This window comes from Triturus cristatus, chromosome 5_2 (assembly GCF_964204655.1).
Source record: "Triturus cristatus chromosome 5_2, aTriCri1.1, whole genome shotgun sequence".
In the NCBI taxonomy this organism is placed as follows: domain Eukaryota; kingdom Metazoa; phylum Chordata; class Amphibia; order Caudata; family Salamandridae; genus Triturus; species Triturus cristatus.
Genome location: NC_140588.1, coordinates 328,111,520 through 328,123,698, shown reverse-complemented (window position 1 = coordinate 328,123,698; position 12,179 = coordinate 328,111,520). Strand labels below are relative to the sequence as shown.

The 12,179-nt window shown below is 46.9% G+C and overlaps 1 protein-coding gene across 1 annotated transcript in view; it reads right to left on the bottom strand.

Annotated features, from left to right (window-relative positions):
• CAP2 (cyclase associated actin cytoskeleton regulatory protein 2) overlaps positions 1 to 11,947 on the bottom strand; it is a 472,201-nt gene extending 460,254 nt beyond the window's left edge. The window contains exon 1 of the mRNA XM_085607081.1: positions 11,756 to 11,947. The gene's annotated coding sequence lies outside the window, so the exon portion shown is untranslated. The remainder of the gene's footprint in view (positions 1 to 11,755) is intronic.
• Positions 11,948 to 12,179: the final 232 nt, after the last annotated feature.

Sequence of the window (12,179 nt, the reverse complement as noted above, 5' to 3'; positions counted from 1 at the left end):
GTGAGGGCGGAACGCGTGAGAGGAAATGCGCATGCGCGATCAGTGGAACGCGCGATAGAGCGGAGCCGCGGCACGGAGCAGGGAGTGTTTGCCCGGCGCTCTTGCATGTGTACATCCTAATAAATACCACAGTGTTCCTACATCCCTGCATTTGTGTCTTCTATCAGTGGGGGCTACATGCAACATTACAGTGGCGACGAGACTGGGATTCTGCCAATACAGACGGCAGAAGGATCCTGACCTACTGACCAGGAGCACAGGCGGAGCAGCATTGGCCAGCCAAGGGGGAAGACAGGAAGAAGAACCATCCCAAGGGAAAAAACACATGAAGAGCGTGGCAGAGGCAGCAAATAAAAGGTACAGACCACGTGCAGAGGCCGATAGAAGGCGCGCAACCGCAAGAAGCACGCGAAAGGCCTAGTCATAGTGAACCTGGCGGAAGCGGCAGCACGCAGCGACGGGGGGTCGGAAGAGGAGCGACAGCAGGAGCAGGCGCAACCAGAGAGAGGGGACACACCAGACAGTCCGAGAGGCCCAGGAGCGGCGCCAGGACGGAGGGGAGAGATGAGCACCCAAGGATCCTCACTAACGGCGCTAATACCATTTCTGCCACGACCAGGAGAACCCCAAATGAAGTGGGAGGATTGGCGGGAATATTTTAAGAACTACCTAGTGGCCCTCGAGGATGAAAACGGAGAAGAGTTCTCCAGTGCGAGTAAGAAAAGAATACTCCTGCACAATTTAGGCCCGGAAGGCATAAGGGTCTACCAGAATCTGGTGCCGCAACTCCGGCAAAACGCGGACGATGACGTATTTAAACACGCCATGGAGGACCTCGATGCCCACTACCGCCCGGCGGTGAGTGTCTCGATAGATAGGTACAACTTCCAACAGAGGAAACAAGAGCCGGGAGAAACCATCGATGAATACGTAGCGGCCTTGAAGAAACTGGCGGTAACATGCAAATACGGAGCTCTGCACGATGAGTTCATCAAGGACCAAATCGTCATGCATACTACGAACAAAAGCGTACAAGACAAACTGTTGGCGAATAGTGAGGCGCCACTGAAAGAAGTGATTGTGATGGTGAAGAAGGAAGAGTTGACTAAACGGTGCGCGGAGGTGGCAAAACGTGAAATGGTCCCCAAAACCATGGTGAACAAAGTAGATGACGCAGAAGCACAGGGAAGAAGCAAACAACCGGCCCAGGAGAGCAGAGGACCCTCGAAGTGGAAAGGGAAGACTGGACCAACGTGGAAACCGACTAGAGACAACAATGGAGCTTGCTACAGATGCGGCAGCCCTGCACACACAGCTTAGGACAAGAGATGCCCAGCGTTCAGTGCGAAGTGTATGTTCTGCGGCATAATGGGCCACTATGAGAAAGTCTGCCGAAGGAAGACGAAGAGGCCTGTGGTGAAGTATGTGGAACAGGAGCAACGGGAAGAGGATGAAGAGCAGGAGGAAGATGTGGAAGTCCTGTGTATCGATGAGCAGGTGCTGGGGATAGACGGGAAGAGAACCCGCAAACCCCAATGCGACATGAAGATTGGAGGGGTAAATATCCAAATAGTAATAGACTTGGGATCCCCGTACACCATCATCCAGAAAACGGTATGGAAGGAGCAGTTTGAACCCACGTTGGGGACAAGGCTGGAACCACCAGACATTGGCCCGGTGTCGTATACAGGGGAACCGATACCCATGGTGGGGTATAGGAAACTGACCTTTGAATTCCGGGGAAGTCAAGCCGAGTGCAAACTGTACATAGCGGAGAGAGGCCCCTCCGTACTGGGATGGATGGACCAAGGGGATCTAGGGATCAAACTAGACCCGGGAGGCGACACACAAGTCCTCATGACAGCGCCAGGGAGCTGGCCGGTACTGGAAGCGATGAAGCATATATTCCCGAAAGTGTTTGGAGGAAAGGTGGGGAAACTGGAGAAATTTACACACAAGATAGTACTTAAAGAAAACTCCAGTCCAGTGTCCCACAAAGTCAGAAACATACCCCTAGCGGTGAAAGACGCGGTGCAGACGGAGCTACACAGGTTGGAAAAGGAAGGGATAATAGAGCCGATCGACAGTGCGGAATGGCTCGCCCCCCTGGTAGTGGCGATGAAACCAAATGGGAAAGTCCGTCTGTGCGTGGACCTTCGGGAACTAAACAAGTGTCTCATAGTGGAGAAATCCCCATTACCTCGCATTGAAGAAATGCTAGCCAAGACCAAAGAGGTAAAGTGGTTCTCCACCATCGACCTAACGTCCGCCTATCATCAGATAGACCTACACCCGTCAAGCCGGAAGTTGACATCGTTTATCACACCCTTTGGGTGCTACCAATTCTGGAGAATGCCATTTGGCCTCGCCTCCGCAGCAGCGGTGTTCCAAAAACTGATGCATCGTCTGTTTCAGGACATCGAGGGCGTCCAGTATTTTCAGGACGATATACTTGTGATGGGAAAAGACAGAAGAGACCACGATGAGAGACTGGAGAAAGTACTCAGAATACTAGAGGACAAAGGCCTGACTGCGGAATGGGAAAAGTGCAAGCTGGGAATGACATCGGTCACATATCTGGGGCACGAGATAAGAGGACACAGCATCACCCCTAAAAGAGCAAATGTGGAGGCGATATGCAAGGCGACAGCACCCAACAACAAAGAGGAAGTAAGGTCCTTCCTAGGGATGGCGGAGTATTACAGCAAATTTGTACCCCACTTCGCCACCAAGACACATCACCTCCGACAACTAACGAGGGACAAAACGACCTACAATTGGACGGAGGACACTCAAAAGGAGTTTGATGCCCTGAAGAAAGACATCAGTCAAGCGGTGCCCTTGCAAGGGTATGACCCACTAGGCCGGTCGATTCTGACGACAGATGCCAGCGAAAAAGGACTAGGGGCAGTACTCATGCAGGAAGGAAGTGATGGACTGGTGGAAACACTCAGCTTCGCGTCCAGGACACTATCACCCACTGAGCAGAAATACAGTGTGATTGAGAAAGAGATGCTAGCTGTGGTGTGGGCGATGGGGAAATATCGCCAATTTCTATGGGGCACAAGATTCCTGCTTAAGACGGACCACAAGCCTTTAGTCAAGGTACTCACCTCAAGTGGGCATGCTGGCGCCACACCCCGCATACCTAAAATGACGCTTAAACTGTTAGAGTACAGATATGACGTGGAATATATTCCGGGGACGAGGAACAAGGTGGCAGACTATCTTAGCCGAGCAGCAGCCATGGAAGGTGCCCCGGACATGACCTCCGAGGAAGACGAGATGGTAGCAATAATGGATGATACGGAAAGGGTAATAAGCAAACAAGACTGGATACAGGCGTATGGAGAAGATGTGGAAATTTGCACGGTCTAGGAACACATAATAAGAGGATGGCCGGAGAAGAAACGGCTAGGAGAGGCACTCCGAAAATATTATGAAGTACGTGAAGAGTTATCCGTGGGGAACAAAGGAATATTCTTGAACAGGAGAGACAAAGTGGTTCCTCCAGCAGCAGTAGTTCCCCAATTAATCGAAATGCTACACGAAGGGCACTTAGAAATAGTAAAATCTAAGGCGAGGGCGAAGCACATGTACTGGTGGCCAGGAATGGATGCTCAGGTGGAAAGGCAAGTGAGAGAGTGCAACCAGTGCCAAGGAGCAGACAAGACGCTGGTTCCCCTACGGCTGGCACTGGGGAAATTCCCCGTACCAAGTGGGCCATGGGAAGATGTGGCGGTGGACATCCTGGGACCGGTGCTGGACATCCACGGAACGCCCCAATACCTCTGTGTCCTGGTCGACAAGTATTCCAAGTGGCCGGAGATACACATACAGGAAGAAATGGAAGCAGAGACGGTGATAAAATTTCTCACCTCGGTCTTCCTAAGGGAAGGCATCCCCAGAACGCTGCTGAGTGACAACAGACCCCAATTTAGATCTGAGAAATGGAACAAGTATGCGGAGCGAAATGGGATCAAGTTGCTGCACACAGCGGTGTACCACCCGTCGAGCAATGGACAAGTAGAGCGCTTCAATAGAGTGCTAATGGGTTCCATTCAAGCAGCTATCATGATGGGGAAGGACTGGGAGAAAGAGATACAGAAAACGGTGTGGGCCTACCGCATCACCCCCACGGGGACGCGGTACAGCCCCTTCCAAATCCTAAGGGGGAGACACCCCTTCACCAAGGACAACGTCATGTGGAGGGAAAAGACAATAACGAGCAAATGGTCTCCAGCGGTAGTACAACACAACCTGGAGAAGGCCCAGAGAGTGTACACGGAGTACTTCAACAAGAGACGGAAGGTCAAAAATGCCACTCTGGAGAAAGGGGAGTGGGTGAGAGTCAAGTTAGCGGTTCGAAGGAAGAAGGGAGATAGCAAGTACAGTCCACCTCTACAGGTGGAGGAAGTATATGAGAGAGCCGCCCTACTCAGCGATGGGAACGTGTGGTCCCATGACCGCATGGCGAAATGCAACAAGATCTTAAAATGGCCAGAAGAAGAGAACGAGAAAGTAGCACATGAGACGCACCAGAGAGAGAGTACAGTGGGGAGCAGGGAGACCAGGGGACGATAGAAGTGGAAGAGCTACCGATGGAGGAAGGCCACAGCCTGGACAGAGCGGGGCGAGGCGACCCCAGAGGCATGGAGGGGAGCCCAGCTGTAAGCAATGATCCTGGTAATCCCGGCACCCCGTTAAGACGTACCTGAGCTGGCAGAGTGATTGTGAGGCCTAGCCGCTTCAAAGACTTTGAACTAGATGGAGGGAGTGTACCTTAGAGACTATGAGGACTACATGTTATCAGGGCCATGGAAAAGGAGGGAGATATGTAGTGTGCGTTCTAGTTCTCGCACGCTGCGTGGTTACGCAGCGCGCGAGGGCGGAACGCGTGAGAGGAAATGCGCATGCGCGATCAGCGGAACGCGCGATAGAGCGGAGCCGCGGCACGGAGCAGGGAGTGTTTGCCCGGTGCTCTTGCATGTGTACATCCTAATAAATACCACAGTGTTCCTACATCCCTGCATTTGTGTCTTCTATCAGTGGGGGCTACATGCAACATTACAGTAACATGCATACAAGAGAAAGGAAACTGCATTTTCATGAATAAGAGGCAATATGGTAGTAGTATGTGCAACAGTGATGAAACACATGAATTCATATGGCAGTGTGGAATAGTAAAAGGGTTAAAAAGCCCTCTGTGTATTTGTTTTTATTTGTTTCTGTGAATTCGTCCTTGTTGGTTTCATGAATCTTTTTGTAATAGACCTGCTGTACCCCATTTCAAAATTTAAATTGATTTGATTCACGGTTATATATTGGAATGAGGTTTGGCAGGGGTGCAATATACTTAGGGTTTCGAGACTTGGTATTTGAGAATGAGTGTAGGGTGAGTTAAGTGAGAAAGGGCAAGCAACGGTTCAGTCCTGATAACTGGGTATTAAAATGCAAAATAGCTAAATAGTACTGCCATAGAAGGCAATGCATTATGCGGCACAAGCTGCCTTTCCTAGTCACATTCTTCAGTCAGACCTGGTACATAAATTGGTCCTCATAATTCCTAATTCCAGTGGACTTTTGGAAACCCCTACTCAAACAAAGATAAAGCAGGTACAACCAAGGAAAGAGCCAATCATTGCCCTCCTTCTATGGGCTCAAACTAATTTCGATTGGATGAGCAATCAAACTGGAAGATCCAAATAGCGAGAAGTGCTATTACAACACATTTTTTAAATCACTGAATTTCAAAAATATTTTGGAGGATAAAATCTACCCAGAATCCCTAAATGTTTAGATTGGTTGTGAGTTTACTACTCGAGCAGTTCTAAGCACTTTGGAGAGACAAGTCAGACTACAATCTAATGGGATAGGGAGTAGGTAAGTTAGTGTGTATCTGTGTGGGGGCATTTTCATTTTGTTGCTAAATAAAGCATGTTGGAATTAAATTTGATTTTAAGCACGAACATCACCCCTAATTCAGGTGGGTTTGGGTGGCCATACTTCACAGAGTGCAAGGTTTTGGAAGGGGTGTGTTCATGGCTTTAAGTGGGGTGGGTTTTGCTGGTTACAAGACCTGGCAGTAACTAGCAGACTTTGGAACTGGTCCCTATCGGGTCCTATATTCATATCCTTTAATGTTACACCCAAACCACTGCTCAATTACTCAACAATGACTGTAAAACCCTTAAAATAATCCATGTCAGCAATGCGGTTTACAATTCACATGCTTTACTTCTTCTTGCCTTCCTTTCAGTAGTAAAACATGTGTTTCTGTAGTTTTTTTGCCACGCAACTTGGGAGACTTGCATAGTGCATACAGTGAAGTGAGTTGCCTCCAAAGGTACAGGTGAGTTCAGATCGTGGGAGGATCTTCATAATGTGGCACAACTGAGAGCTCTAAAGTTGAGGCTGAAGGCAGTGCGAGTTTCTTTCAAGTGGGTCATAATAGTGTTCAAATTTCTTGTTCAAACATTCTTGGACTCTCTTCAGCATTCAGGGTGATGGTCACATATGTCACTTGTAATTATCAATTCAAGATATAGTTTGCATCTTTGAAATCCCACCCTTAATTAAAATGGCCCCACCCTTGTTAGAGACACCCCACTGTTTTTATCACACTTAAAGCACTGTGCATGTCTGGGAAATATTCTTGTGATGTAAGATGGGCAGAAAATCCAATGCTTTGTCCTCAGCGTCTGGGCTTTTGACCAAGTGTTGAGCCTGACGGATTCAGTTTCAAAATACAAGTTGTACACTGTGCTATTTTGCACACATTGACACCAAAACCATTCCGTGGGAAATAATACTGCAGTAAAAAAAAATACAACAAAAAGAAATTGCCAACTTTAAAATCTCATCAAATTTACAGAATTCTTGTTTTTTTCTGGAAATAGCTCTTGCACCGCAACCTTGACTATCCTTACTAGGTGCCAGCAACCCCGCAAAAGAAATACTTCTGCGCCTGTCCCTGACTCAGAGGCTAGGCCTTGGAGCAGGTCCTGAGTCTGACTATAGGCAATTAGGAGCTTCTAATGAATCAGAGTTGGAGATGAAGAGGGGCTACAGGTGCAGGCCTGAAATATGAAAGATGGTTCATTGACTTTGCATGTGACCAATGACCATTAGAATCCAGCCCAACCCCGCCATAGATGATTAACTATGCTAATGTGTGTTTTGGTCTTAGTTGGGACAGAGGGATCATTATTTTTTCTTCGATTTTGATTAAATTCTATTCCTCAAAGGCCCTAAGCTGTTTCTTGGACTTTTTGGTTGTGAGCCTTAAACCAAATGTAGTGTCTCCTTTCTTTGCACAGCCTCCAAGGTAGATCTTAGCAGGTCTGCTTTGCATTGAACACCTTATCTAGGTCAGTTCACTGCTACATTATAGAATTTTTGCACATATTTAAATAGGCAATAAGTCGACAGAAAAAGCCTAAAGAAGACACAGTGCTATCTTGTAATTTGCATTTGGTCCATCAGAAAATCCCCAAATGTTTGTTCATACTCACAGGCAGAACTTTAAGTGTGCTGGGTCTCTCTGGATCTCAGAAGTGGTTACAATTAGAACCAATATTGAAACAGGTCCTAATCAGGCCCTATATTCGTGTCCTTAACTCTATGGACAAAAATGCAGATCGATTTCTAAACATCTAAAAAACGTTAAGGTAATCCATGTCAGCGATTTAGTTACTATTTATATTTCAAGTTTTACTTAATTTTGCATTCCCTAAGAGTGTTAGTAATTTCCAGGATGTTGAGTTTCTGTATTTTTTTCCTGTAGCATATTACTCTTGTTTAGTGAATACTTTGAACTGATTCACCTCTGGCTGTTTATAATGGGCTACAATTGAGAGCTCTGGAGTTGTGGCGAAGGGAGTGCGATTTTCTCAGACTGCCTACCACTGGGTCAAAAAGGTGTTCACAATACATGGTTATCCACTCCTTGGCCTTTATAGAGGGAACAGAGCAACAGTTACTTACGTATTCCAGTTGCAATTGTGTTTCTGTGCAAATGTATGTGGCAGAGGTGACGCATTTGTCAAAATATTAACAAGGCAAAAGTAAAAGAATGTGTTGTGCTTCCAGGAGGGTGGGTATATTTTTTACGTTTGTGGGTGGTGAAGTGATGGATATACAAGAAAGTGCATTTAGAAGACAGTGAAAAGAGGGTGCCAAAGAGGAGGGAGATGAGATGTCAGATATGCAGATGGATGAGATCTGGATAGAAAAAGGACGTAAATGCAGAACCGTCCTTTGCTAAGAAAGCACCCTGGGCAAACCAAATTTGGTGCCCTTCCTCATTTCTTCCTCTCTATTCTCCTCTATCCCTCGTCTAAGCACCATAAACATAAGGAGTTATTTGGAAGCGAGCATCGTCATTTATGCAGTGCATGGAGATAAAGAACAGACACCGGCGGTCTGGAACAAAAAAAATTAAAATAAATGATTAACAGACATTTTGTAAGTAAGGTCAGTGTGCTCCTCTGGAATTAGGCACCGTGAGTATTTGCCCAGCTCGTCCATATCTAAGGCGGCTCTGCATACATATTTAACTTAGAATAAAATACCAGGAGTGATTGAGACACTCTGAAGACCACTACCCCTTCCACAGGCCTCAGTGATGTTTCATTCACAGTGTCACAATTTAAGATTTGAAACATTTTTAATATTATTTACAACAAAATCATTGCTGTTACTCGTTTATCTCAGTAAACAAGGGGGACAATGAGGGCTTGATAAAGGTCTACCGTACTTGCCCTGGGTAGAACTAGAAGACAAAAGAAGTACGGTGTTCCTGGGTGGAAAGTTGGCCACCTGGTGAGTGGTGAGTGGTGGGGAGGTGGGAAATATCTCCTTTCGGAACTAGGACCCTCACACACCCAGCAAGCTAGGTGTCATGCTTCATCATTCACCATTCACTCCCACTTAGTGAAGATTCTATTACTGCTAATGTCTCTCTCTGTGGGATATTGGTATACAGTTGTTCCACATCCAAGGTGACCAGGAGGTCAATATCGCCTGTGTTTTCTATTTCATCTATAACACAGAGGATATCGGTTGTGTCCCTGATGTATGATGATGTCTGTTTGACCAAAGGTTGTAGGTAATGGTCGCAAAATTTTTAGAACGCCTCTAATAGTGAGCCGATTCCTGAAACTATAGGTCTGCCCGGGACAGGGGTAGTCCCCTTATGTATTTTTGGCAGAGTGTAAAAATAGGGTGTTTTGGGATGTTTGGTAATCAAGAAATCAGCTTCTTTACCACTGATCCACCCATTACTCTCTGCCTCATAGACCATGGTGGTTATCTCGGTCGTTAATCGAGTCGTGGGGTTTGTAGTTATCAGAGTATAGAATTTACTATTCCGTAGTTGGCGTTGGCACTCGGTGTCGTAATCCGAAGTGGATTGTATGATCGTGGCGCCCCCTTTGTCAGCTTGCTTTATTGTAATGCTTTTGTCCTCAGTCAATTATCTAATCGCTGCATGTTCTTGATTAGAGAGATTATGGAAAGGAGGTTTTTAATTTTTATTTTTTATATTCCAAATACAAATGAAGGCAAACTTAGAATGTGATATGCATGAAATCACGTTGTTTTTATCACTTGTATAGATTCAAAGAGGTTGTGTACGGTGAAATATACCCACTGGAATTAATAGGACCATGTACCAATATCTCCATTTGGTTTTTTGATCCTTTTTGTTTGTACTCTAGGTTGGCTGCTTTTCTCCGGGGGAACATCCTACCGAGAGAAGAAGTGGTATGTAGAACCACACCACACACTGTAGATAGTTTTCATTTAGTCACTAGGTCCTGAGGAATCGCCAACTGATCTATTAGAGACATTTTATAGGTGAGAAACATGTTAACCACTAAGGGGTAGAGCGTAAATTTTGTCAGATTAAAACAAAATAGTCGCCCTCCTCTTCTTTTTACTTTTTAATCAGGTTGTGACCTCTCCAGAATAAAAATAATTATAGAGGATTCCCTTACCTCTTTTAACCCACACACCACATCTACATCTTATAAGGCCCCTCACACCCACGGCACTTATACGGCAAGGAACAAAAGATCTCTGAAAAAGAGCCCCTTTATGGGTGCCCGTCGAGCATTGCAGCGCCGGCTCGACGAGGAGCAGACCCATATGATGAAGCATGACACCTAGCTTGCTGGGTTTGTGAGGGTCCTAGTTCCGAAAGGAGGTATTTTCCACCTCCCCACCACTCTGAGTACTCACCAGGTGGCCAACTTGCCACCCAGGAACACCGTACCTCTTTTGTCTACTCGTTTATCTCAAACAGCCAACAACAATAGACAAAGCCAATAGTCCTGGCTAGTCTTAGGTGTATGCTAGTTGTTGAGTTGTATTTCTGAATGCAATAGCAGACAACTCAGAGATGAACCAAAATACTGGTCAGGTGGCACACTAGGGGAATCAAACAAATTGAGTTTACATGTTTAAGCCACATGCTTAAATGTATAAGTCTCGGCCCTTTTAGTACCCCCCCCCCCCCCACACACACACATCTTTTATCCCATTTAAAGCACTGCCCACAGGGCATATATTCTTGAGCTTGCCTGATCAAGAATATTTTATCAGTCTGGGCATTTGTAAATGTAGCCGATTTCAACCTACGTCATTTACCACTGTGTAAATTCTAAAAAAAACAGAAAAAGGCAGTTTTAGCTAAATTAATGTAGCTTCGAACTAACTATATACACCATCTTTGTAAGTCAATTTTTGTGACCACATAAACATGATGCAATGACTCCACAGATGAATAATGAATGCTTTAAAACTGGTATCTAATAACTGGCAAAACACTGCAAAAATTCTAATATTTATTTACAGCTCAATTCTACGACATTTTAACACAACTAGTGGATGGGAATGTAAAAACAAAACAACTAGCCCACTCAGCTGAAGGGTGGAAGCATTCCGAGACACTCCCCCATGACCGCACAGCAGCGTGACTTGCACATCCCATGGCCTCCACCTTGTGGCCAGAGAAATGTCAAAAAAAGCTTTTCATTCATAGACTCGGCATCATGACTCATCTTACATATCTCTGCTTCCCGGCCATCTGTGTGATTACCAGTTACGCTTTTACACAAGACATGATTTTGGGGGGCCCGTGCGTCACCTCAGGGTCCATGCTGTTGTGGCTGTAATTTCTAGTGCCCATTTGGATTTGAGAATGGAGTGGCTTGGTTGTACCACCCCTGCTGTGAACATCAATTCAACACTGCTGCATTTTGTTTTTGGCCTAAATCCAATTTACAGGTGCCATCGCCTCGGCACCTCTACTCTCGATACACTCCTTGAATGGCTTTGGGCAGGCCGTAAATATCACAGGAAGAGAATGTAAAGAGGGGGCGACGACACGGAGATAGGAGAGAGATGTAGGCTCGTGCACTTGCAAAAAGACAGATATGAAGACGAAGCTAGTGAACCCCGTGAATTATTAATGGTAATTGATGATAATTAAAAGAGAACCGGAGGCTGCCATCTTTAGCTCCTGTTTTAATTATCATGAATTAGGCTGGCAGCGGCATAACACACACACAGCACGCCCCCCACCCTCACCCCACCCCTACCCAAGATGTCCTCCGTCCCTCCCTGGCGGCTGCAGAGCAAGGCATCAGCCGTGCCCGTGACCGGCGTCGCGAGACCCGCTAAGGGTGCCGGGACGAGGTCCTCATCGACAGCGGCGACCCTCCACCCCCAGTGTTAGTCTAGCCTTCGGTACCTGCTGCAGTTGTCACCCGGGGCGCTCCCTCTTGCAGCCCCCGCAGGATGCTCTCTCTTCCTCGGTCTCCGGCCCCTCCTTGCCCCCTTTTTTTTCTGCCCCCACCCGCAGGTCGCAGCGAGGATCCCAAGCAGGAGGTGGTGGGGGATGCAGCGACCGCAGCACGGGGACTCTGGATCTCCAAATATAGCCAAACCTAAAGGGAAAGGAGCGCGAGCGGGGCCGAGATGCACGAGGAGGTGGGGACTGTGTGTAGGGAGAGGGGGTGCTGCCTGCCTCAGCGCAGCGCTGCCGCTCGCAGATCTGTGCAGGCTGCTGTGGTTGGCAAAAGATTACCCAGCGCAGCTAATTCCAGTACGACTGCTTAATTGTGTTATCTTGTGTATGTGACTAATACCCAAAGCAAGGGGATCAGGGCGGCGGG